The sequence below is a fragment of the Lichenostomus cassidix genome, chromosome 11, assembly GCF_008360975.1.
Source record: "Lichenostomus cassidix isolate B80296 chromosome 11, HeHo_3.0, whole genome shotgun sequence".
Taxonomy (NCBI): Eukaryota; Metazoa; Chordata; class Aves; order Passeriformes; family Meliphagidae; genus Lichenostomus; species Lichenostomus cassidix.
The window spans coordinates 621,880-648,570 of record NC_139492.1 but is presented as its reverse complement, the minus strand read 5'-3'; the positions used below and the strand labels follow the sequence as shown (position 1 = coordinate 648,570).

General features: G+C 39.8%; 1 protein-coding gene across 6 annotated transcripts in view; it reads left to right on the top strand.

Annotated features, from left to right (window-relative positions):
* The window catches only part of ZFHX3 (zinc finger homeobox 3), a 480,743-nt gene that overhangs the window by 164,149 nt on the left and 289,903 nt on the right, over positions 1 to 26,691 (top strand). For 5 of the 6 annotated variants that reach the window (XM_085071261.1, XM_085071268.1, XM_085071270.1 and 2 more), the window contains exon 3: positions 3,795 to 3,899. The gene's annotated coding sequence lies outside the window, so the exon portion shown is untranslated. Of the gene's footprint in view, positions 1 to 3,149; positions 3,209 to 3,794; positions 3,900 to 26,691 lie in introns of those variants that run through there. The other variant, XM_085071262.1, reaches the window with a different exon arrangement.

Genomic DNA, 26,691 nt, shown 5'->3' with positions numbered 1-26,691 from the left:
CTTCCTGGACAAGTTTAATTATAGCAATTTCTTAACTTCAGCTCAAGCTCTTGTTTTAGAAATGTTAGTGTTCTCTGAATGTGTGGGGGTTTGTATTTAATATCACCGTGATTTCTAAGGAAAGGCAAAAATCTGAAAAAATTGACTGGACTGGAATCACCCAGAACTTTAGAGATGCCCGTGATTAATTTCTCTTTCTAAATAAATTAATGTTTCTGAGATGAGCTCGAATTAGGGGTGAGGAGGAAGAAATTAAAAATACTGTTTTAGAGCAAAATTTAAAGGGGAATTTATTTCGGAATGATTTTATTCCCTTTGTGATCACAGCCTGTCCTGGCAGGAATCTTTCAATGTAAACCATTTGGCATGAGCTGATGATTAAAACCTGATGATGTACGTGTTGATTTACACCAACTGGAGTCATAGCACTTTTTTTAGCCTTTATTTTTCTGTCTTATATAACTTAAACAAAGATGTAAAAGTTGTGATATCACTGTGTAATTTGAAATATAAATATTTGAAAATGCGAAATGTGCAACCACACAGTTGTGTGTAGTACTAGCATATCCTGATATGTACCATTAGTAGTACCAGTTATTTAGCTTTTTAGTTTTCTGTTCCGTGCCAGCAGCATCGTGGTGGAGTTTTACTCTGCCCCTGAAGAGCTCCAGACACTGTGCTCTACAAAATTGTACAGAACTAATGACTGGTAGCAATAGAGGCTTTTGGGTCAGCTCTGGTTTTTCTTAGTTGTGTAAAACTGCATTTCTGATTTTCTGGAAGTATCAGAAGAGATATTTTATCTCTTACATGATAGATAAAATTTTGCCATGTTGTTTCTCTCTTTACAAGAAAAAGCTGAAAATGCAAAATTTTAGACATGAGTAGGTATTTTGCATTTCTCTTTTCATAAATTTGACACCTTTTATATGAAATAATTTCAAATTTTCTTTTAAAATGGAAAGAAACCACCAGTGCCTTAGACTGAAGCCTCTAAGCAGTTTTGAGCCATGCGGATGGTGTAGAAAAACTCCTGGGTTACATAAATAAAAAAAAAAATTAAACTGTTTTCCTCTTTCATTCCATAGGGCTGATTTTGTGAGTGGGATTCTAACAGAGCAGAAGGACTCGTTGCTTGAGTGCACTTACTTTAGTTCCACATCTTCCCCAACTCCAGGAACTTGAACTTGTCATTATCAGCCCCAGAAGGTCAATGCATTACCCAGGGTAGCAGCTCTTTCATGTGGCCTTTCTGAGGAGGGAAAAACCAGCTTTTAATCTTGGCTTTTATAAAACACTGTGTGTACTGGATACATCCTAACTTGTCATTTCCTTGTGTGTTTTAGTGCTGGGGGAGATCTGGAGATGCGTTGTGATGCCACACAGATACACACATCCACAAAAGGCCTAATCTGAAGTGAATCTTCTATAAATAATAAACAACAAATAGGCTCCTTTTAGTTATATTAGCCCCAAAATAGGTCATGTACATTTGTTTTAAATGCAAACTTAACAATAAAGTAAATTCCCTAGGTGAAGAATTTGATGTGTTTGTGCAAATTTTCTGGACATAGTACAAAAAAAAGCCAACACCTATATTTTACCATTTAAAATATTTATACATTGTCTCTTAAAGTCCTGTGTTTGAAATACTGTTTATAATAAACTCTCTAGGAGAGAACCAATAGTCACAAACTTGCTATTTGTTACTTAAACACAAAGTAATCTTTAACTTTTTGAACAGAAACTTAGCGTTTGCCATTACTATTGGAAGAGTTGTTGCTTTTGTCAGCTTCCTGCCTCCAAATATTCTGATTTTTCACCTCATGGTCCAAATGGTCTTGGGGTTCCATGGCTTCTCAAGGAAGGTGATGAAGGAGAGCAAAGCCTTGTGTCACCAGGCTATGGCTCTGGGTCTCCACTGGAAATATGAGTATGGTTTTCAAATAAAAAAAGGCTGCCTAGGCCATTCTGTTAGTGCTCCCTCAAATATAAATCCCAATTTGTTAAATTCTGTGCTGACTGATAAAGGAAGGAATATCTGAGAAACAGGTGATTTATTGTAGATGGAATTAAAATGGCTATGACATCTATTGTAATTTTCATATTATTTCTGCAGAATACAGCTGTGTTTGGGTTTTAATTGGCATCTTTAAGTGCTTTGATAATAGAAATAATCTATATAGGATGTCTCACAGTAGAACTAGGCAAAGGTAAAATGCTAAAAATCGTAGTGCCCCATTTTCCAGCTCCTGTTGTTCCGTGGAGTGAGGCAGATCTGAAGTTGTGGCGTCAGCCATTGTAACACACATAATTTCTCCATCCCTATTCATTTTCATCCTGGAGATGCATTGTAAAAGTGTAAATCCATCACTAGATAATTTTCAGTTCCATTATTTACCAAAATGAATAGTTAAGCAAGTCATTGTTATTAGTGGGATGCTATTGTTGTTCCGCAGAGATAGGGCCTGCCAAGGGCTTGAGTGATGTGCACTTGAGTGTTCTTTCAAGATCCTTGTACCTGTTTCATTTGGGAGGAGTTTCGCTCATGTAAAATCAAACAGAAACAATTTTAGTAGCCTCTGAAAAGAGAAGAAGGGAAAATGGATATTAATGAACTATTTAATATTCTGCTATGGCAGAGATGCAGTGATTTTGCTGTTGACACTTTTGCATGGAATTAAAGAGATCTGGTGGTTGTTTTACTCGTCTGTCTTTGTTCCTGAAAGACTTTTCAGTGTCATCAGATTTGGTTTTGTAACCTGAGAGAGATTTTACAGACATTCAGACAAGAAAAAAAAGCACTTCTTTTTCATGAAATTCATTGGTATTCAGAACATGGCCCTTTGATGAATTAGAAATTTTGGCTAAAGCTTTAATGAGATTTTTATTTCCTGAACTTACGTTGGAAAACGTGTGAGCTGCACGATTCACAATTCTGAATAAGAGGGGGGAGGCTTGGTTCTTCTGTTCAAGAATATTTCTGGCTTGTTGTTTATTGCTCAATATTGTATTGATTGGTGAGTTGAGAAGTTCACGATGCAGGTGGAACAGTTTAGAGCTATGGATCTTTACTTTGTGACGCGGAACGGGTGGGGAGCCCCTGGCTGGTGGGTGCAGGAGAACTTTGGGAGCTCAAGCAGCAATGTGCAGCAGTCTGACTCCTGTTTGTGTCTCACCTCTGTCACCCCCAGCATGGGCAGAAGCTGTAAGTTCCCAAAGTTCCCAGCCTGGGGGGTCACTGCCTTGGGCTCACACTGGTGCTTTCCACATCCTGAGCTGTGAACACAGACTGGCACATTTACATGCTGGCTGCATAAATGGAGCTAGATAACCATTGGTGTTTATTTCATGGTTAGTAGAATCTTTCATTGTGTGGGTGGTTGTTGGGGACAAGTAATTTGGGAAGCTTTCCAGAAGCTGTCATTGAGTGGTCTTAGGTTTTATAACATTCCTTGTGTTCCTGTGCTGTGGTACGCACAAAAATTCTCCTGACTCAAGAACATTTGAGTGATGTGACTTACCACATTTTGAAACTCACACATGTTTCAGCATGTTAAAAATTTTAGGAATATTCAAGTTATCATTTTACCTTGTCCTTTAATTTACTTAGTATCTAAGTTTTTTTTCCCAGCGCTTCAAGGAATGTTAGGTGTTGACTGAAAAGAAGGATATATCAGTATATAGGCTTAGCTGTTATGGAAGATTTTCTGTTAATCATATGGACAAGAAGAAATTTTGTTTGTTCACATCCAACCCCAACTAAATGTGTGTTTTCCATTTCTTTGTGCCAGCTACTTTGTGGATTTATCCTGAACAAGAAGTGGAATTACTGAATTAATGCCCAGGCAGTGGGTGTCCTGTGTTAGATGCTACAGTCCAGAAGTCCTTCATAAATGGTGAGTAAACCTCTAGCTTTGGATTTGCATACTGAATTTTTAGCTTTATTTCAATGAGTTTTAGGTCAAAGCTGTCTGCTTTTCAGTCTCTGTCTGGAGATGTGTGAATTGTGGCCACAGTGTGTATTGAACTCTTTACACATAGGTTATGGAATTCTGTATTTTCAGAATTATCTCTATATTTGAGCACTGAAGGCCCATTCCAGAAATAATAAATGTAGCAATAATCATGATCTTTATAATTTTATCTGGGGCAGCTGCAGCAGTGATCTGTCTGTGTGAATGGCTCCAGAATACGGAGGTCTGAACAAGTGGTTTTGGGAGAAAAAGGTTTTGGCCACATTCTCACACTGTCCTGGGAGAGGAATTTCTGAAAATGTGATATAAATGCAAATCTGTGTTTAAAAATACTGAAATGCCTGTGTGCTAATGCTGGTTTTTGCTATGGTGTGTTTGGGGTAAATTTGCTGATGATGTAGTCAGTGTAATTTTATTTTGATGTATTCAAATACAAGTTGTGATATTATTTGAGAGTGTAAGATCTTTTTCTTCATTATCTAGTGCTAAGTGTTGCTTTGCTTCTCTGTCATCAGTGTTATCGTAGTGTACTTGGTGTTCAATTTTGGCCAAAATAACCTGAATTGGAGGGGGTGGGAAAGAAGAAGGTGCTTGTAGACAGGTTTGTGGAATCACTGCAGCAAGTTTTAAATGATGTATGAAATGAAAAATTCCTGTCTGATGCACAGGGCGAGCAGAGCCATTGATGTCTGTGAAATCGCTGCTGCGAGAGGCTGTTTCAGACACTCACAGGGTGGTTTGGGTTGGGAGGAACCTGAAAAATCATCTCCTTCCACCCCCTGCCATGGACAGGAACACCTTCCCCTAGACCAGGTTGTGCAAGTTCTTCTAATATTATTTCAGAAATGCCAACTTTTAATTTTTTATAAAACTCTTCTGCTCTTGAAAGACAGAATTCTTTCACAGCAACAAAATTTATTAGAAAAATCTTTCAAGGTGCTGCGTCAATAAATATCCTAAGGCAGTTTCCTAGGTTTGTGCAGGTTTTTGAGCCTGAGCAGCACTACTTTGCAGAACGCCATGCGGGTGGGAGGGTGGTGGTGAGGATGCTTTGAACTGTCCTAAAATGAGAATTTTAAAAGTTGAATGATGGGATTCAAGATCAGTAGTCCAGTGGTTTGTTTGAGAGACAGAGTGGCTTTAGGAAGTGGAGTGGAGTAAGAATGATTCCCACTGGCAAAGCAGGAGTGCAGTTTGGGGGGAGGGATGGATTTGTGTGGTTGATACAGAGCAGGAACTCCTGGGCAGCAATGGAGACAGAACATTCTTTTTTCCAGCTTAGTCACCCAAACTGCCCTCCTGCATTTCATGATGTGGCTCCTGTGGGGAAAAATAAGATGGTTTCAGTTATAACAGACATACAGGAATCCAAAGGAACATTATCCTGGTTAGTCAAACATCTGTATTTCCTAGCAATTGAGTTTGATACATCTGTGCCAGTTTGAAAATGTAGTTTTGAGACTTTGTTCAAGGAACATGTGCACAGGTAACTACATATGCTTTTGCATTTCAGTTTTATAGATGTTCTAAAAATGACCTTTCAGCACCCCTTTTGTGTAGTCTTTGCATATTTGAGTCTCCCAGTCTCTTACCATAGAATTTTGTTTGAGTTTTTAAATTGCTGGTGGTCAGGATTTTTTTACATTATTATTGAAAACAATACTGGAAGAGAAATAGTTTTTATATTGTGCCATTAGTTTCTTCAGAAAGGAGAACACAGTGTCTGAAGAAATTGAGAACACTTTCATAAATCACGCTTTGTTGGGTGGGGTTTTTTTTTTTTGTTTGGTTGGTTTTTGGGGGGTTTTTTTGGTATTTTCATGTTGTGGTTCTGCTCTCTAAAAGCACGGACTTCCTTCCAGCTCCGCTGTTTTGCTGTGCTGATGCAAGCAAGCTTTTCAGTGGTTAGAAAGAAAAAAGATGATAAGAGAAAAGCATATAGATGGCTTTTAAAGGCAGCAGCTGATTTGTTTGTTGTCATGAGGGTCAGGATTGCCCTTTTCTTAGTTCCTCAGTATTGCTTCCTTCATTCAATATCTGGGGCTTCTGAATTGCCTGACTGATCCACCCGGCTGCATTTCCCAGCTGGTGAGCTATCCTGTCAGAGCAGGAGTGCAAAACTGACAAAGTGATGAACAAACCCCTAAATTCACTTGTGCTCTCACAGCACCCCAGCTCCTCATGGTGTCCCAAACTGGGGTCCCAGTCTGTGCTCCAGGTGTACTAGCATCTCCTTTCTTCAAGTTGTCTTGGGTCAAATTACTGAATGTCTTTCTATCTTAGTCTCACTCTTTGTTTTAAAATATTTTGAAATCTGGGGAGGGAGAGCACTCTTTGTAAAGTATTGATTAGTGTTTCAAGTGTTTGTTGATGTGCTAAAACATGTTTAGTTCTTCTGAGGAAACTGCTCTTTAGTCCAGGTCATAGATGTCTTCTGGCCTTGAAGTTGAAAATGAAGGTGTTACCTTTAGGATTACTTACTGTAGATAATATTTTTAATGTGTGATTACAGATATTAATTAGACTTTGCTTTACTGGAAATGAAGGGGTGTGGAATGCTTATACTGTGGAAAAAAGGAAGTAAGGATTTAAGTGATATTTGCAGGGCAGTTATGTAGTAGACTACGATAAAATAAAAAGCAATAGCATGAATAAACCAGGTAGTCAACCATTTTTTAACTGAAATTGTTTGACACAGAAAAGGACTCTGCTTGATTACTGGGAAGCATTTAATACTGAATCTAAACTGCTTTTGACCAAATTTGGATGTGGATCTTAGGCTCTGAAAAATACACCTACAAAAAAGTGCTGCAAGCCTGTGCTTTCCTGAGTCCTGCAGAGCAACCGGCGCTGTCAAGCCGTGGAAAATGCTTTTTGCAGCAGATTGTTTGTAAGAAGTGTTGTGCAATAAAAGACTGTTTGTGTGCCTAAAGTGAATTTATCAGGCTGTCTGGAAGTTACTTGTTCTTCAAAGATTTTTTTTTTTATACATCTTATTTGTAACTCTTCTGTATAAGTCACCTGTGGTTTACTGGAATTGGGCTGAAGACCCAGTGCTGGGAGATGCTGTTAATGGAGTAAAAGTTTGGGATGTTAAGTAGGAACAACTAGATGACTTTGAAGAAGTGATGAAAATAAGGTGAAATCTAATATATTCAAGTAAGAATGGCTTTTCTGCTGGCTGGAAGAGTGATGTTTTCTTGGGAGGAGGGGGCAGCAGCTGACAGTGGTACGACTGTGCCACCAACACGGTGTGTTTGTGAAAAAAATCAAGTGCCACCCTCGGACATGTGAAGGAAAAAGTAATTCCAGAGAGGTTGGCAAAATTCTGGCGCCGTTGTAATAACGGCAACTGGCAGGAGCTTATCTATTTGCAGAGGAAAAATGTGAAATCAGGACTATCTCGTAGTCAGAGAACAGTGCAGGGGATCTCTGGATCTCATCATTACTCGGGGCTGGAACAATTAACACTGAGTCAGGACTTTGTTTTTCTTTAACAAGGAAAGGACAATGGGTCATTTCTCCTAATGATGCTCCTGAATGCATTTGAGATAAATGATTTGGTAATCTGACAAATTGGAAGAATAACACAAAGTGTGAGATTACGTCTCTTTTTCCTACCGAAATGTGTTAGAGACACTGACACTGGTAGCAGGTGAAAGAAAGAAAACAGTTCTTGAACTCTTTGCTAAATTGATATATTAATCAGAGTGCCTTTTCCAGAAAAGAAAGAAGAGCCCCATTTTGCCTGGACTCTATCTTTGCTATTTTCCTTTTTCAGAAATAGAAGATTAGGAGGTGTCTGCACCAATGTGATAAAACGTTCCCATGGAATTGTATTGTATTTTCGCCTTGAGTTGCTGGTGAAATGAAGTTGTTGGCTTTCAGTGCTGCTTTGTTTTTGACCCCTTTTTGTGAATTCTCTGAGGAAAGAAACATATTCCCATCTTTTATAGTAATCAAATTTATCTGGCATCTCTCAGCCTCTTGCATTACTTATGCTACAGTTGACCAGCCTTGGGAAGGCTTTAGCGGGTTTATTTATTTATTGTTCTAAAGTGAAGGTTTTTGACTTGAGGTCCCCACATAGTCCATGGGGATTTGAAGAGGAAAAAAAGAAAGTGCTTTCTGCCATTATTTTGATACAGTTATTTTCTGTGAAACTGTTTAAAAAATACCCCAGACTACCCCAAACCTAAACAAAACCCCCCAGGAGTCCAAAACCCCCAAGAAACATTGAGAGAAGGAAAAACTTGATTATCTTAGTTGTGTTGGAAATTCAACTTTGTAAACTTTCTTTCATATCTTCTGTTTCTCTTGCTGTTTTTTCATCAATTTATTTCTATGGTTGAAAAAACTAAAGGTTGATTATAAGGGAAATCTGAAGTATCATCAATTATTTTGCCTTCAAATATGATTTATTTGACTAACAACTTTAAAAGCTGGGACTGATTTAATTTTATTTTATGCTCACGAAATCCACAGAAGGCTGACCTGGACATCTTCCTCATCTCTGCTTTGTAAGTCCCATATGGTATTTCCCCTCTGATTCTTTGATTTTATGGAATTTTTCTTTGATGAGTAAACAATGATAGTGTGAAAATGTTCATATTACATTTTCGATGTATATACCCACGTAGAAGGATATTTTATTGCAGGAGAAAAATCAAATCCTTGTCACCTAAACTGCTAATTATGTTTGATAAATGTATGGTATATGTTTAATGCAAAGAGAATTTAGGAAATAATACACCTTGTGTAATTACAGCGACCGAGCTACTTCCATCAATCTAATTTTTCTGATTCGGGTTCATTTGCATTGCATTATTTTTATTAAATGAGCTTTCAGCAGAGCCCTGCTCTCTGTCAAGAAGAATCAAACACTGAAGTGTTTCGTGGTGCATCAGTTGGGTTTGCACTTGGCACACTCAGGCCTGGCTGCTCCTACATCCTGAGCTCAGGTGGGAGCTGAGAGCCTCACCTGGTGCCTTTGTGCCACCAGTGCCAAACCCAGCTCTGCCCGTGGGCATTGCTCTGCCATCTGATCAGCCCTCTCCTCATCCCTCTGCTGATCCCAAATGACACTCCTGTGTGGTAATTAGTATCCCAGCAATGGAGGAACTGTGCAAAGATAACTATCTTGTATTTCCCTCTCTGTTCCTCTATCTTTGCACGTTTGCTGTCCTTCCCATCTCTGCACCACTTGTGCTGTCACTGTTTTTCACCATAATGCACTGCGGGAATTCTCCCACCTGATATTTAACGAAAACCAGCCTCCCTTATTCCCCACACCCAATTTCCAAGCTTCCAATTAAAAAAAATAATAATTTGGAACCCCATTTCTAGTCACAATGCTGTCAACATTTAGTGTATGTAGTCGTAATTATTTTTGAAGATTAATATAAACTTGGGTTAGTGTACATATGATTTTATGTCATTATTTTCTTACAGTTACCTGCTGCAGATAATTTTGCATTTGTTGCTCTAGAACAGACTTGCTTTTAAAGATAGGGCATTGATGTTACATTGGTAATTTAATGTCTGAGAGTTGAAATAATTTAGAGAGAGGAAGCAGGCTTCATATTTGAAAATACCTTCCTGTAGTATCCAAACGTGTTCTCTGCTCTCCCAGTGTGTCTGTGCAGACAACCCGACGAGTCACACACAATGAAAACTTATTTTTTTCAGAATAGTCCTGCTCAGTTGCAGATTGAAATTTGGAGAATTTCCTTTAAAGGATACTGACTGCAGCTCTTGTTACTTCAAAAAATGCAGAGGATATTCCACATACTTTAACTTGGTGTAATGATTGTTGTTAATAAAGACTTTTCCCCTCGAAAATAACTGGAATTCATTAAGTCCAATTCATTGGCAAGAAATCTGTGAACTGATTGTTAACTGTTAAGTCTCAGGACTAGTGAAAAATATTTCATCATGTGCATTAATTCTGTGGAAAGCAAGAAGAAAAGTAAATAATTTCCATTAGTTTAATGGAAATGATGAGATAATGGCATAGTTTCTGCCGTGTGTTATAATTATACAGTTTATTTGAAGAATAAAATACTGGAGTACTATAAAGAACTCCATATGGTTACAACCACTGTAAACAATCATAATTATTAAAGTAGGAGGTTTTTCAGGTCTTCATAGTCACTGGGAGTTTTTAAAACTCTTGCACAAGACATCTGATTTTTTAGGTTGGCCTGGAATTACTTGAACTTTTCCTGTTAGTGGTGTGCAAAGCTTTGCTGCTGTGTGTTTAGTGGTGAACTCCCTGCAGTTACCTCAGCCACCCACCCTGTTCTCTGGGGTGATGAGTGTGAGGATCTCAGCTCTCTGCTCCAGGAGCAGCAGTCTGGGAGCAAAGCTTTGGACACCCCAGATCCTTCACAAGAACATGAGAGAAACGCTCTGAAGTGCAGCTAATGGATTATTTCATTGATTATAGATTTGAAGGCCAGGAAGGAGTGTTAAACCATCTAATCTGACATCCCAGATAACATGTGCCATTAAAATGAGCCTGGTTAATTCTGCATTAAGCCTTAAAGCTGTGTTTAAATAGAGTCTATCTTGTGCTGGTTCAGCTTGGGTTGGTATTTCCAAGAGGAGAATCTGTTGTTCTGTCATTACTCAGTCAGACACTGGAATGTAAATCTTTGTCTTTCAATTTCCTCAGCTTTGGCTCCTGGACTTCTCAGGCCAAGGCATGTTAGATTTGTCAATCAGCTCCTTCTCACAGAATCCCAGATGGGTCTGGGATGGAAAGGACCTTACAGCTCATCCCATCCCACACCTTCCACCATCCCAGGTTGCTCCAAGCCCTGTCCAGCCTGGCCTTGTACACTTCAGGGCAGCCACAGCCTCTCTGGGCAAAGTTCTGGATAGTTTCTACCCGTGGCTTTTTGGTGGATTAGTGTGCAAATGCATTAATTCAATCTTCTATTGCACTAAAAAATAAGGGGTCAGTTTTATCTTTTACAACACTGTCAACCAAACTTCTTGTCTCATCAGAAATAGAATCCTGGTGGTTGTTGTCTCTCAAAATCCTGGAATATTTTTCTCTCTGTAACATTGTACCATGATGAAAGAAATTGTCTTCGTGAGTACTTTGGGGGCTTTAAGTTTGCCATTAAATATATTTCAATCTAAACAGGATAATATTTGTTTCAATTTTTGTATAAATCCAAATATCCATGTGTTATTGTTTTGACAAACTCTGGCACTGAGGCTCTCTGTTCTGTCCTATTGTTTAATTACATCTTCCAGATTTCTTGGTCTCTTTGATTCTGTTCCAGAATTACCTGTGTAACAAGGAAAATATTTTGTAACATTAGAAAAACTCTATAAGGGAAGAAAGTGCTCAGAGAGCTTTTTCAGTGATCTCCAGAGAAAGGCCTGGGAAAAAGAAATTACTTTCCCAAGTTTGGGATGCACATTTAAAATGTGATCTGGCAATTTTATTGGATTATTTGAATTTTCTTTTTAATTGGTTCAATTTTATTGAACTACTCGAAGTTTTAAGCTATATGGTATTTCTGCTATTTGTGTGTTATTAAGCTTCCAGTTCAATTAGCTTATGGAGCAATTAACAGCATGTTAGCAGGTGATTGAACAGAGGATTAATCGCTGCCATGGTTGGGGCAGAGCCTGGCAGGGTAAAGGCACCTCTGATCTGGGCTGTGCACAGGGCTGACCTGTTTGTCTCTGCTTATTAAATAACTTTGTGATTGACTCCTGTATAAAATAACTTAATACCACGATTTTGAGGATTTATTTTAAAACAGATTGTCCTGTTGGTTTAATTGGACCTGAAAGTGTGTATTTGGCAAAAATTGCAGCCTGTTTCAATCAGATTTTTCAGGCTAATCAACTGTAGTTTTTACCCAATCGATCACTAAGAAAATAGTGTTGTTTATAACATTGAATAGATTATGCTTTAAAAATATATATTAATCAGTAATTCAGAGAAATTACAATCCTGAATGCCATGAAAGTGTATCTCTGTGGATGTAATTGATACTGCCTTTGAAATTAAAAGCCTTTGTAACAGTTTCCTTATCTGGCATTGCAGTTTCACTGCTGTTCACCAGCAAACCTGATTTTATAACTAAAAAAATTAACTGCAAATCTCTCTGAACTGTGGTGTTGGCTTTGGTACAGGGCATAAAATAATTTTTCCATCTTACCCCGCCATTCTCCGAAGGTCAGCCTTTCAATTGGGCTGTTACTGTCTTGCTGCAGAGTTTCCAAGCTACGTTAATTTTTGGGCTGCCATTGATGGATGGAGCAGTTGGAATTCTGACACGCAGCAGCCTGACTGGAATGACCTGCAGAGGCAGATGTCGGCCTCTTATTTCATGCCCGTTTGTCAGAAAGAAAAAACAGCTTTTTTTTGCTTTTTTTTTTAAATTTTTTTTAAGCAGCCCTGCTTTTCTGCATGGGGAGAGAGAGAGAGAGAGCACTTGTGGGTGGATGTGCTCTTGATACACAACATAGAGAGGCCTATAAAAAATCACATTTATTTATCATTGCTGGAAAACCTGGTGAAGTCTCTTGAGAATTCATCAGTGCCCTGTATCAAGGATGTGCATATTCCAGTATTTTCTGTGCTGCAAACCAATGTGCAAGAATCATCTTGAAAATTTATTTCTTCATAAAAAGGTATTGTTTTGCCCACAGATTAGCTGAGAAAGAGCAGATTGTTCTTCTGTGGCACCTGGGAATTTACAGTTGCAAAAGAATTTCCTTTGTGATCTGCTCTTGCAGATTCATGGTACACCAGAAAGATTTTATGTTCCTTGTCCAAAATTTCTCTGTGAGGATGACACAAACCCTTATTGGGTGCACATGGCTGCTCCTTTCATGTTGGAGCCAAACCCTCATCCAGAACTGAACGTGGGGAGGGAGTTTTTTCATTAAAGTATAAAAATCAATTTAAAGGACTGATGCAGACAGAAAAAGCTGAACTTTCCCACTTGAGACTGGGCTTGTACAGAGTCCTGAGGGAGAACTAATTCATTTTGTTGATATGGGTAGAAAAAATGGAAATATTTAAATTAAAGAATGAAAAATCTCTGTAACTGTCAGGGTTAAATGTGAGCAGATCTCAGTTGAAGCCTTTTAAGTGCCTCTCCTGCCTTTGGACTCTGCCAAGGCCATGAAGGGAAGGAATTCTGGGGTGATTCTGTCACCTTAATGGAGTGAATGCAAGTTTTGCCATTGGTTTTGATAAGATCAGAATTTTACCTTATGACCTTTTCTTTATTTCATCGTTCTCCAACTGAAATTGCTTTCCATTCCTTAGTAAACTTTAAATTCATAGTTTTAATTTTAGAACTAATTCTTTCTAAAATTCACAGAGGACATAGAAAACACATAGAAAAAAAGAAATATGAGTTACATTCATTGTGGTCTAGCTGAAATCACGTAAGAGTGCACACATTAATCATAAAAGTATGAAACAGTTGTGCAAATCTGCAGATAATAAAAAAATCATATTATGTAAGTAGTGGTGAGTCCAGGTCCATTATAGTGACAAACCCAAATAATTTTTAAGGTCATCTTTTATCTTTAATGTGCATTTTAATACATTTTAATACTTGATAATGCAAAAAAAAAAAAATAGGAAAAGAGCCTGATCTTTGTATAATGTAAATAAATAAAAGATGTGTGTTTTTTGCAGCATGTGTCCTTGTCTGCTAAAGCAGCATCTCTAGAGGTTGTGTGATCCCTGTCACTGAATGCCTGGAATTTCCAGGCTGGATATTTTTAAGTTTTTTTCCTGTGTAACTGGAACAGCTAAAGTAGAAATGTGGGTATGGTGCAGAGATTATTGCATGAGTTCCTTTGTTCACTGTTCTGTGGAAAGCAATATCATAAGGGTTGACTCTTTTCCTAGGTGCCAGAATCCTCAATTTCTTGTGTCTTTCAAAGTGAAAGCAGAAAACAGGGAAAATGCTGCTGGTGAACATGGGCTTCGTGCAGGTGGGGAGCCTCAAAATACAAAATGAGCACAAATTTCTAGGAATGTTGCTAGCAGCAGTTGGGCTTCCTAGAAAAATGCACAGAATCCCTCTTTGCAAATTATACGTAGATGTTTATTGTAAAATTGGTGCTGAAAAATATATGGAGACTGAAAGAGCCCCTTTCCCACGTTCTTCCACCTGCTCCCACCAAGCACCTGAGGACATGGACTTTTTTACTTCATTTACTGTTGGGTCAATCACTTGGGTGTTAAAGGACTAAAAAAGGGTCGATGATGTCTGTCTCCTCTCAATGTTTGGAGTGATGGAAGGAAATGGGTCAGTTTAAATTCTCTCTTTATGAGGTTATTACCATAACCAGATGTTGAGGTTTTCCAAACATGCTCCATGGTTTGTCTTTGCTCTCCATTGTGAATGTGGAAGCCAATTACTTTGGACAGTGTTTCTTACTCCAAAGCCAGGAACTAAATATGACTGTGCTACTTGAAATGCCAGTTAAAATTGCCTTGGTAGAAATAATCCGTGCTGGGTGTGTGGAGGAGTTTTCCTTCTGTTAGGGACAAATGTTCCTGTCGTCGCCATTCTGCTCATTCAGAAATCCTGCTGCTGCTTTGACTTGCTTTAGGTCGTAAGTGCAGGTTGATGAGATGTGCATTGGGTGTCCTGGGAGAGTGTGGAGCCCTGGGGACAGCTGGGGACAGCAGGGGTGGCTCAGGGCACTGTGGGCAGAGCAGCTGCCGCGTTTTGGTGTCCCATGTTCTCTGTCCCGTGGGGCTCAGTGTTACCTGACTGCAGGGAGCTGCTCCAGCCAGCAGCCTCTCACTGCCCTGTCCGTGGGCTCTGCCCTCCTTCCAGCACACCCTGTCCTCAGAGGTGTCACCTACAACAAGTGGCACTTCAGGTATTTTTTTCACACCAGTCACCAACTCGCCCTACTGAAGACCCAGTAGCACCCGTGTGGTTTCAAAAGGGGGCACAGAAGGCACCACCTTCCGTGCAGATGAAAAGGAGTAATTTTTTTCTGTGTTCAGGAAGAGAGTGGTAGGAGAGCTTTGGGAGCTTTGGTTTGCACCATGGATGTTAAGATTTTAACTTGCTGGAGTCCTCAAGTGATCAGTGCTCTTGACATGTGTTATGTCAGATGCTCCCACAGATCTGCCTGTTATCTGTTCTCATCCCTTCTGTCTCTGTCTCTCCTCTCTACATACAAGGCAAGGAAGGACATTTTTCCTATATCTGCTTGTGAATTTTTTCAGCAATGATGACACCACGATGGTGTAACCAGAGTCCCTTCCTGTTTTCTGAACATAACAGGCTGTATTTCTTTCCACAGTCACTCTTTATATAAGCCCATTGCTGCTGATAAATAAAGAATAAAACGCAGTATCAAGGACCATGTAGCAAAGTGGGATGATGATTTCTTTGTTACATTTTCTTGATATAAGTCTTCCTGAGAAACTTCTCATTTGGCTGATGCCATGGGGCCAGATCAGAGCTGCACTGATGACCTTTTATTGCCACCAGATTCTGTCTTCATCCCTGTCCATTTTATTGAACAGGAACTACAGACTATTCCTTGTTCACATGATTCAGGACATGAGATGTTCCCAGCCTTTGAAAGGTACAACATTTAAGTGGATACAACAGTTAACCAGAAAATCAACTTAACAAAGATGAGCTCTGAAAAAATACTAGGCAGTGTTTGGAGAGGAGACCAGAAACTGACTCCTGGATCTGAGACAGGTAGAATGGGGAGGAATAATTAATTATTCAGGTGTGATCCATTACTAAAAGTATCCTTTCACCAAGATCCGAGAATTGTCTTCCAGTGGAAATTGTACAATTACCTATGGAGTAAATGGTCTAGTGTACATTCATATGTCAAAATGTGCTTCGAGATGTATGTCAGCACTTTTGTGCAGGAGAGGGAAATAAATCAGAGCCATGCCTGAACTATCTCCCTGTGCTGGCTCTTCGACATCCCCTTTCATCTGCTGCAGCTACTATGAAGTCTATGAAAAACTGTTAAGGCTTCCTTCTCGTTTTTTCTACTTTTGTTATTTAACTTTGGGAATGAAGTGATCAAGTGCAAAAGTTTCCCTTTAAAATATTTTATACTTTTTTTCAGAACCAATTTTTGTAGCTGTTTAGTTTGCAAATGAACATCCTTCATTCTCATGTAAGCCTGGGATATTGAAATAGCCAACGAGTAACAACTACCTGGAGTTTTAAAATACTACTTGTATGGATTGTGTTTTCATGGGAGAGCTTTCAGCTCTGCTCAGAGCACAACACCGTGAGTTGCTGGGCATCAGGTGCCTCTGGTGTGCAGTCTTGTGAGACACCAGAGCACCACAGCTGGGGCAGCCTGCCAAGCAGGTATCACTGCTTCTGTGGTTTTTCCCACGAGAACATGAGGATCTACTGGGTCATGGCAAGACTTTGGTGTTCCCAAGGGCAGCTCCTATCTGTGATGTTTTCACAGTATTTAGCTTCTGTATTGCTTCAAAATTTGGCCTGGAGGTGTAGCATGTGCTGATGGCTGAATCAGAGCTCAGAGCTCAGCCTCTGGGTCCCACGGAGAGCAGGGCTGAGCACTGAGGGCTCTCAGTGTCCCTGCATGTGTCACTTGGCACTCAGCTTCACTTGGCAGCTGCTGTTTGACTCCACCTGACCTCATCCAGCACAACTCCAGAAAACTGCTGACCTTGGAGGCTTTGGCTTTGTGGATTGTTGGGCTGGGGGTTGCTTTTTTCATCTAGAGCAAATGACTTTGACTATCCAGCTCCTGTTGCTCAAAGAAATAATACTATTTCTTTTTTCTTACCTCCCACTGCCTCTCCCTGACAGATTTAAATAACAGCAAGGCTCCTATTTAAAATGATAACATCCAGGAAATTAAAAGTTAAGCTGTTCCCTGTCCATAGCTTGGTGTCTCTGCTTTCCCCCTCTCAGCAGTGGTGTAAATGAAGGATGAAGCTCAGCCTGGACTTCCAATTTCCTGGCTGGTGTCTCTGTGTATCAAATGCTGCTGTACAATCTTCATCTTTGGGAAGGATTCATATACAAAATATTATGGAAAACTAGAGAATAGCCAGAGGAGAAATTAAATACTCTGTAAAGGTTCATATTAACCTAAATTACCTCAATGTTTTGTTGAGTAAGCAACAAAATTTAGATCCTAAAGTGTTGCTAGTAAAATGCTCATCACTAGTGAAGGGATTACTTAAAATTAGAGTTTATAATCTCTTCCATCCTGATAGCTTTGCCTTTGAGTAGCTGAGGAGTTGTCTCATGATGGTATTTCCCTCTCAGCCTCCTTGAAGAGCAAGCCTGACTTTCTCTGAATTTGAAGTGCTGACATGGCCCTGATGGGCAGGGGGATGACAGAGGAGATTCCAGGTGCTGGGAAGGCTGTGGATGCCAGAGATTTGCTCCAGGGAGTTACTAAACAGAGAGACTATAGGAGAGCAGAAAAACAGAGAAAATTAGCAGGTGAAAGATGCAAAGTGCAGGTCAGATTTAAGACTAATTAATCTGTTGCCGCAAAAATGTAATTAAATATTTTATGAACTCTCAAAAAACACTTAAATTTCAATTTTTGGTTAGATAAAGGCTGTAGGCCAAAGAGCCTTGGTAGGGCCCATTCCCACCTGAGCTGCACCTCATTGCCTATCACAGCCTACAAAATCCCTTCTCTGTTGCTGCTGCACAGATTCTCCCAATCTGGACAAGCAAAAATAAGAGCATTTTTTATTATTTTAAATTCATCATATCACACATGTCTTTCGGTATGCAGTGATAGATGAGCTCTCTTTTTTGTATCAATACATAGGTTTTTTCTGGTTTTAACTTTGCCAGGTGAGTATCTTCCCAGTCTGTTCCCTGGTCAGGCTTCTGGCAGGTGCATCTTTCTTTATTGCTGTGAAAAATGGGGTGCCTTTATTCTTATTAAACTCAAAATATCGGAAATGAATTTCAGATTTATACAGGGAAGTCTCACTATTTGCAGAATGAATCATAAATGCCAGTAATGCAATTTTAAAGAGACGTTTTCTTACGGAAGAAGAAAAATCCTTGAATCTGGATGTCAGGCTTCCCTGCTCTCACCAAAGCAGCTGGGAATTTTCTCTATATTGTTTGTTGTTTTAATACTACAAAGCTAAACATCAATGGAGAAGAGGAAAAAGATGGTTTTTTCTGGTTGTTTAGAAATTTGTGGGTGTTTTGTGTTTGAGAAGTGCCTGAGCTACCCTCTGTGCTTAAAACACATGCCTAGACCAACACAACAAACACAGTCAGTGACAGTGAAGGGGAGAGGAAGATTTAAATTTATATTGATTTTCACAACACAAATTCCTCTCTGTGCTATGGGTGCTGTTTGGGAATCAGGGAACATCCCTGTCTGCAGGTGCTTGGCAAGGACAGCACTGCTCCTCATTCCAGTGGGGTTTTACTGACCAGAGCTGCCTCAGCTGAGGGATCATTTGGGACCTTTCTTGTGCTCTTTGTAATGTAGAGAAAAAGATGCCATTTGTGGGATTGGAGGGGAAATAGGGGTTTTTTGCTTGTTTTTTTTTATCCCTTTCTGTGACTATAAATCTGTTCTTTCCAATTATATCCACAGATTTTACTCCAAAATTTGATCCCTCTTCAGTCATTTTACAGTAAAATGAGGGGAAAAACAGTCTAAGCAACTCACAGCCTAATTCTTCTGTTCCTACAAACACCAAGATATGTCACACCTTATTTATTGCATCACTTTTTTCTGCCTTTGCCAAAATTAAAGATCAGATATTAGTCTGTTTAGTTAGGAAAAGTTTCAGATCAGTCTCTGTTTCAGAAGGCATGTAAGATCCAAACATTACCAAGTAGCTGGAAGCATAATCGTTATTTTAAAAAAGCAAGCCTTTCCCCCATTAAAGCTGCACAGTGAAATTTAAACTTGTAACCAGAAGTGGCTCTGGAGCAGTGAAGTAATAGGGAGAATTTTTTCTTTTTTTCTTTCTCTGAATCTCACCTACATGAGTCAAGCATTGTTTAACATTTATAGAAACCACATGATAATTGATAAGGGCTCTTCAGCAGCATCCTGCAGGGTACAGAGTGAACCACCACAGGAGCTGGGCTAAAAATCTTGAATTAACACTTAGAGAAAATGAAACTTTTACACTTGATTTGCTCCATAGTCACATGGATGCAACTAAACACAATTTGAGTTGTTCCTTCACTGCAGACAACTCTGCACTCTTGGAATATTTTCAGTGGGCTTGGTAGGAGCTTGGCTGGGTCGGACTGCCAACTCAGGTGTCACTGGCACTGTGGTTTGTTCAGTGCTTGTTGGAAGGACCCAAAAGAACCCACAGAAATGAGCTCAGCATCGTCTGGCTCCAAGCTGCTGTTTTGGGGATGCTTTGGGAAGATACAAGTTGGGTATGTTTGGGAGTTGATATTTTCCCCTCCCCTTTATCATTTCAGGAGAGCGATTTTCATCTTAAACCAACATGTCAGCCAAAGCATCTACATTTAAAAAAAATATTATTTCACAATTTTCCACAGGCACATTTGATGTAAACCCTGGAGGTGTATTCCCTGAGTACCTATTACCTCCATTTTAGGGAAATTACATTAAATTATTAGTGACAAATTTACTTGTCTGCCAATGTGTTTTTCTTGAATTTTACTACAACATCAATACTTGGCTGTTTTATATGGGCCCTCATTTACCTGTCTTTGAAGGCAGTCACCCCTCTGGGAGCTTTGCCTGTCACTAACATGCACTAGGAAGAGTCTTTAAGTTTAACATTTGCTGTTTTGAATTAGGGAAAAAAATATGTTGCACTTTAAAAATATAATCTGTTTCTCCAGCCTTTTAGTGTGTGCTGGCTCTTTTTTAGAGAGCAAAACCAGTTAGGAGGGCAGAGGAGATTCTGGTTTGTCAATGTAAAGGTGTTCACCAGGAGGAACTTCAGCTTCCCTGCTCTGGTGTGCTTGGGTTGCAGAAATTACCAGATTCAGCTTGTGTTTGTGTCTGTTCAAGAATCCAGTCTGATGCCAAAATAAAAGCAGATGCAAAAAAAAAAAGACTGGGATCTAAATTCAATGAAATTCAAAGCTCTTCCAATTGCATAAGAAAATACAGTTATGAGGCACGTGGAAAATAATTTAGGCTTTTTCAAGCAGTCCCGTTGTGCTGGGACTGAGGATCACTGACTGTCTTTTAAAAACCTTTAAATTAATTGTTTTCAAATGCAATTAGTATTAATTCCAAAGAAATTAATGTCTCTGGGTTTACTATGCTGCAGCAATGTTTGTGTAAGCCCACAAAAAATATTCTGCTTTTTGAAACAGAAGCTTTTGCAGGCAGAGTCCACAGAATCCTGGACTGGTTTGGGTTCAGAAGGACTTGAAAGCTCATCCTGTTCCTGCCGTGGGCAGACACCTTGCACTATCCAGGCTGCTGCAAGCCCTGTCCAGCCTGGCCTGGGACACCTGCAGGATGGGCCATGGCTGCTGTGCAGTGCAGGAAGGCAGAGTTCCTCTAGGGAAGAGTCTCTGGTGCTTCAGTGCCCTGGCACAGCTGATGGAGGAGCAGCACTGTCCCACCTTCTGCTGGAATCTGCTCTGATCGTGAAAAGAAGCAACATTCTAGTTCTGACCAGAGGTTTCTGGGGAATACTTTGGGGCTTCAGCAAATAATATTGGCTGTAGAATAGTCCAGTATTTTGTTCCCTAAAATATTATGTGCTAGTCTTGGAATTACCTGCATTTTACTGGAAATGTGGGGATGTTGTTCCTCCACATTCCTAACTCAGAGTTTTAAAATCTCTAAGTAACGAATGCTTCAGACAGTGTGTGAGGATTCCTAGGGACAGAATGTAGGAGCACCAACATTACCATGGTGTTGTTCTGGGAGAGATCCTGGGTCCCTAAACTGGGACAAATTAATACAAATGTACAAATGGCTCTCCTGAAGCCACAGAAACAACAGTTCTGCAGCAGCAAATCATCTGCCCTGGGGCTTCATCTCCTTGTGCATCATTCAGTGCCTCATGGCCCAGGTTCTGTCACAGCCCCTCAGGTGTCACACATGGCAAACAAGGAGCGATTCTGTTGGCAGTCATAAATTCCACATCAAGCAGCTGGGATTTCTAGTGCTGGAGCATCAAGGTTCTGGGAGCTGTTCTGCCCTCCTCAACAAAACTTGAGGAGGTAAAAGTGGATTATGAAGGTACTACCACAGAGTAGGCTAAAAAGATTTAATTACATTCCACTCAATTTAGCAAAGCAGCTGATTAAAACCAGCTTTTAACTGGGGCATTAGTTACCTCAGAATAACTTGTGCTCTGAAAAGAGAGACGGGATCTCTGAGTACAAGTATGTGGGAGGAAGATGATGGTAGTGCCAGGATAATTTACTTCCACTACTGAAAACAACCGGACTAAGAAATGCACTTACAGGAGTGATATAATTCTTAATATTTTTTATTTCTGTTTAAAAACTGCTGATAAATTCAATTTTTCTTTCACATCTTCCCTCAAAGTATTCGTTCAGAGACTTTGCTTTTCCACTTTGGATCTGCAAAGGAGACGTGGGTATCCACAAGATCCATGAGAATTCCATGGGATGAGTGTTACTTTCCCTTGTATTATATCCAAATCTCGAACAAGCAGCAAAATGGAGCATATACTTAAGATGTACCTCATAATTCATTTCAATTTATTCCCTCACCGAATCAAAATGATTGTATAAATCAATGCAATTTTAAACTGATTAACCTCAAACCCTCTTAATGAGAAAGTGGGGGCCACAGAGTTCAGGGGATGTAAAACACCTTTGTGTTGGTTTGCTGATATTTTATCTTAGGACTCAAAATAGAAGATGCCTATTATTGCCATCAAATATAATTTGATAAGGAAATTATATTCTTCAAGGACTTTCCTCCTCCTTTTTTAGATGTTGCTGTGCCAAAATACAATGTCAGTGCAATGTGTTTCAGCCTGAAAAGAAGGTGAGGAAGCAAAGGGGATCTTGCTGCTTCCTCTGGGGTTTTTACTATGCATTGAATTTTAAAAGAGCTTTATACTTTTTTTCAGAGCTTGGTAGAAATTTTGGAAGCATCACTTAAAACTGTTTCTGACAAGATTTGTGACAAGTTCCTCACTGCTCCATGAGACTGTCCCAGAAAAGGGCTCCTTTTCCTCTTCTTTTCTGTGCTTCTTTCCACCTGTGTGTCTGTGTAGGACCTGCTTAATGCTGCACACAGTGGTGCTGGGCTGAGGCTTGGACTTGATGGTTTTACCTGGGAGGGCAGGGACTGTTCCACTGCCTGTCCAGCTGAGCTCTCAGTACATGGAAATGGGCAAATTAGGGTTTCTGGATGGGAACTTTGATTAAAGGTGCGTGTCCTCAAGATCAGTATGTCATTTAAGTGTTCTCTTCATGTTTTGGACAATCTGTTGTTCATGGGAGTCAACTTGTTGGTGAGCAAGATGAGCCCAGTGATGGAATGTGGCTGGATGTCCCTGGCTGGGAGAGGGGACGTGATACTTGGGGTAATTGCATTTTTGGGAAAGGGCAGATGATACTTAGGGTAATTACACGCTGAAATGCTGCTGCTGCCAATGACTAATTGAATTGGGATCAAACTCACCCGTGGTGGAACAGTGGCTCACGTAAGTGAAACACTTGAGAATACAAGTGAGACAATTGTGAATGGAACAGTCACCTTGGGTGACGTCTGTACACCCTGCTGGGAATTGTTCTGTTTCCATTCAGAACCTGGCTCACCTTCGGAGGACAGGTCACTTATTAAAGCTTCAGCCAGCTGTGCTTGTACAGAAGATGTGACCTCATGCTGTCTGCCAAATATTGTAAAGAAAACTATTTAAATAACTGTACAGTAAATAGTTTCCTTTTCTTAGCATATAATTGCAAATTCAGATGGAAGTTTATTAAAATACATCATTCTTCACGTCCCCTCCATCTTAAATGTATGAGGAAACCTGGGTGGGAGCTGTTTCGCCTAAACTACTTCCAATAAGCAAATACAAATCGCTTGGAGGAATATCTTAAGTATCACTGAAGAGTCCTGTTAATATGTTAAGGGTTATTTTTATCTCAGTTTGGAGAACAAACAGCATAATTAGGTCTGTTTGTTCTAAACCTTAGTGCTTTCTTGTTCTAAACTTTACCTCTGTCTCTGTCTTGTGGTTTTGTTTTGTTTGGTTTTGGTTTTGGCTTTTGTTTGGGGTTTTTTGCCTTTTTTGTTATTGTTGGTTTGGTTTTTTTTTTTTTTAAATTATGCATTGAAATACAAAATATTTCAGACTCTCAGTGCCATGTTCTGTCCCTCCTGTTCCTGTTGCAGGTATTCTCTCAGTGTGGCAAACACACCCGTGTGCTTATCCCTCCCTTCAGCTCAAGATGGAGGTTATGATTAATCCAGTTGATGCAGAAAATGGCTGGATTCTTGGGCTCTGAGCGTCTCATGCTCGGTGCACACTGAGCATCCCTGAGAGGGACATGACAGCAGCCCTGACCTTTCTCTCCAACCCATAGGGGGGTGGGGGCAGAATTAGCACCATCCAACTGCCTTTCAACTTGTTTTAACTGATAACTTTCATATTTAGAGATGCTAATGTGTTTTGGAAATAGAAAATCCTTTCTAACAAGTGTGGTCACATGTTCGTTTAAATGAGATTTAAAAATTTTACCTCCCTGTGTATAACAAGATGCCTTTAAGATATTTCAATGACTTGGAAAATGCTCCTAAAAGGTCAATACAAATATTTAACTTCTACTTTTACTTGTGCTGTTTCACAGATTGGACCCGTTTTTAATTTAGAGTCATCTCACGGAATATTTTAAGGACTCTTTAGACAGCTTGTGGGAAGGCAGGAACAATAGGTCCTACATGCAAGAAGGTGTGGTTATAAAAGGGCTTAAATTGGCTTTAGTGTAACTGGAAACCAAATAAATGGTGCTGGAAACTCCAGGAAGAGCTTGAGCAGGTTTGTCTGTAGTCCCCAATTAGTGCCATTACAAAGTCTAATGTGCCCAGCGTGGCCCGGCAGCAGCTGTGATTGATACAGAGCTCAGCCAATCGCGCCCTGTCCTGTCAGCTCTCATTAGTCTGGGATCAATTACCAGCATTGCAGACCAATTTGAATGAAAAGTAAAAACACATTGTTACCACAAATTTCATCAAGTGAATATGCTGTATAAGGAAATAGATCAGCTATGACCTCTTTGACATTTTCAAAATGTTTAAAAGCTGAAGTTAATTCTTTGTGATGTCCTTTCATCTTGAGTTGACAACAGAGAGACCTGGAGTGGTGACAGGCCTTGTCAAGTGGCTCTGCCTTATCAAAAACAATACCCTCCAGATCTTTCAAGCCAAATATTCTAATCTAAGATAATTGCAGTTACAATTTCATGAGCTTTTCTGCCTGTCCCTGAACCATTTTTTGTGTCAAGTAGCAAACCTTTTCTTTCCCTCAGTGCTTTGTTCCCTAGGAAAGGTGTGATGGTCACTGAGAGTGGCCATGGTGGGCTTGAAGGGGAGCCCAGGATGCCTAGCCAGGGCTGGACAGTGCCTCAGCTGGGCCTGGCTATGCCTTGGCCATCCCTCCATCATCCATCCACTGACCATCCACTGTCCCTGCACTGTTCCCGCTGTCCCTCAGCTCCTGGGCAGTGCTGCAGGTATCTGCACTTGGATCTTACCACTGTCTGGGTTCTTCTGTCACAGCCTCCTCTTGCCCACTGATAACTCATCTTTGCCTGTGGGACAAGAATTGCAGCAAGAATCCCTTGTTTGGCTGTGCAGGTGAGACAAGCAGGTCCTGCTGCCAGCGCCGTGTTCTGCTCCAGCCCACTCCATCCAGTCCCTTCCAGAAAACTGCATTGTTTAGAAAGTTCAAACCCTCAAAGCTCATTTCAACAGCATGAAGGAGAAATATCTGAGCCAAATTTCATTTCCCTATCATGGTAGGTTTTTCCTAGTAATTTTCTCTTCATATCTTTCAAATCAAAATATAAACCAGATCAAAGACTGAGGCAGAAGCAGTCTGTACTCTGAGATGGTGTTTTGGAGCATATCTACCATTGGACAGATCTGAAATGAAGGAGACTCAGGGACCTGAGCTGTTAATTACCTGGTTTATTCAGGACGATGTATTTTCTTGGCTGACATTTTCCTTAGATTAATTCTTTTCTCCTTTTGGTGATCACTCCAGTCTCTTCGGGTGTGCATTTACATGCCATGTTAGTAACCCCTCACATGCATTTTTGCTGTGTCAGTAAACATTTCTGAAAAGAAGATTTTCAAGTGTGAATTATTTATACTATATGATAAGCAAGTAGAATGTTGAAATTCAATACTAGTTCATAAGATTTTTTTTGCATGATTTCTCTGTGTCTCCTACCCTAACCAGGCTTGTGTTGGAAAGAGCACTTTCTTCTTTTCTGACACACTACTAAAGGTATTATATACACCTGAGATGTTGTTCATTATAATCTGTTGAAAATGGAGGTGGCAGAAAGCTGAATTTCTTTGTATAACTTGATCTAAGGGAAGACTCTAATGGCAAACAACAGTCAGCTGAAGGTGTCAGCACTGGTTGCAAAGGCTTATTTTATTAGGATTATGAAAATTATTCCTACTTCTGGACAGTTTTGGTTGTTAGGTCAATTCTGTAATTCCTGTGGACCATCTCATCTTCGCTGTGTTTCCCTTCATCACCTGTAAGTTATCTGAATATTACAGGGTTGTAGTTGTGTGCTTGGGTCATATGGAAATCCAGGTTATATTCATTTTCACAAGTCTTTTTGAAGACAGAAATTAAGGCTATATCTAGAAATGTGTCAGCACTGTTTACATTTAATAAAATATAAACATGTTACTGGGGTTTTGCATGGTTTTATACCTCCTTTTATCAATGAGTTTGCATAGCTACACTCTGTCCATACAATACACACACATATAAATACTCAGTCTGAAGTGCTGTGTCCAGAAACTCCAGAAAGGGAGTTACCATTTCAAACTGGGAACTGGTTTGTTTTTTTCCCCCTCCACTCTGTAGAAATCCTAAATAATTTAGACTTGCTATTTAGGCTGTAATATAAGTAAGTGTAGTCTAATGTGTTTCTCATTCGATACCAACTGTGTGAGTGTGAGCTTGGGCTAGGGAGGAATTTTCTGTGAAATGAAACCTCAGGAGCTTTTGCTGTGGCTCAAAACCTCTTCACTCTAAGCCTTCCAACACTGATTTCCTGTCTGTCCCTCTCTCACCCACCAGTATTCTTTAATAAGCCATTGGATGGTGGACTAGCTTCTCCTACAAAAAAGAGTCCTGGTATAAGTCCCTCAAAAATAGAGTTATTTCAGGACTGTTAAGAGTTCTAACCCAAGTACATCAAGCAGGCTGTGGTTTTATTTGGAGAACTCTTTAATAAACATGGCTGCTTACATCAGTGGCCCCAGAAATTTATGTTTGCAGAGCAGTGGGAATAATGATATAGTATCCACAGATTTATTCTCTTATGAGGGATTCTGGCTAGAAGCTGAAGAGACCAAAGGTTTGTTGGGCTTTTTTGAACAGATGAAGAGAAAAATGTTACCAAGAATTTTATTTTGGGGAAATTTTTGCATTTTAAATGCAGAGAAGAGAAATCCATACATGTGTGTAAGGCTTTTTCAGTAGCTGGGGCTCATGAATGCAGGCAAA